This window comes from Eimeria mitis, genomic scaffold, assembly GCF_000499745.2.
Source record: "Eimeria mitis Houghton genomic scaffold, Emh_scaff1343, whole genome shotgun sequence".
Lineage (NCBI taxonomy): Eukaryota > Apicomplexa > Conoidasida > Eucoccidiorida > Eimeriidae > Eimeria > Eimeria mitis.
The window spans coordinates 7,511-7,813 of record NW_013568844.1 but is presented as its reverse complement, the minus strand read 5'-3'; positions in this window follow the sequence as shown (position 1 = coordinate 7,813).

Below are 303 nucleotides of genomic sequence, written 5' to 3'. Positions count from 1 at the left end.
CTTCCTGCTGCTGCTGCTGCTGCGGCAGCAGCAGCAGTGCATGCGCTGCTGCTGCTGCTGCTGCTGCTGCATGCAGCGGCCTAAACTCTGCTCCCCGCCACCACACAGGCAGACGCATGACAGCTGAGCCGCGTGCAGCAGCAGCAGCAGCAGCAGCAACAGCAGCAACAGCTGCTGCTGCTGCTGCAGCACCCCACAGCACAGCCGTGCGCGTAACCCGTTGCTGCAGCCTGCCCAGCAGCAGCAGCAGCATCAGCAGCAGCAGCAGCAGCAGCAGCAGCAGCAGCAGCATGTATTTGAGTA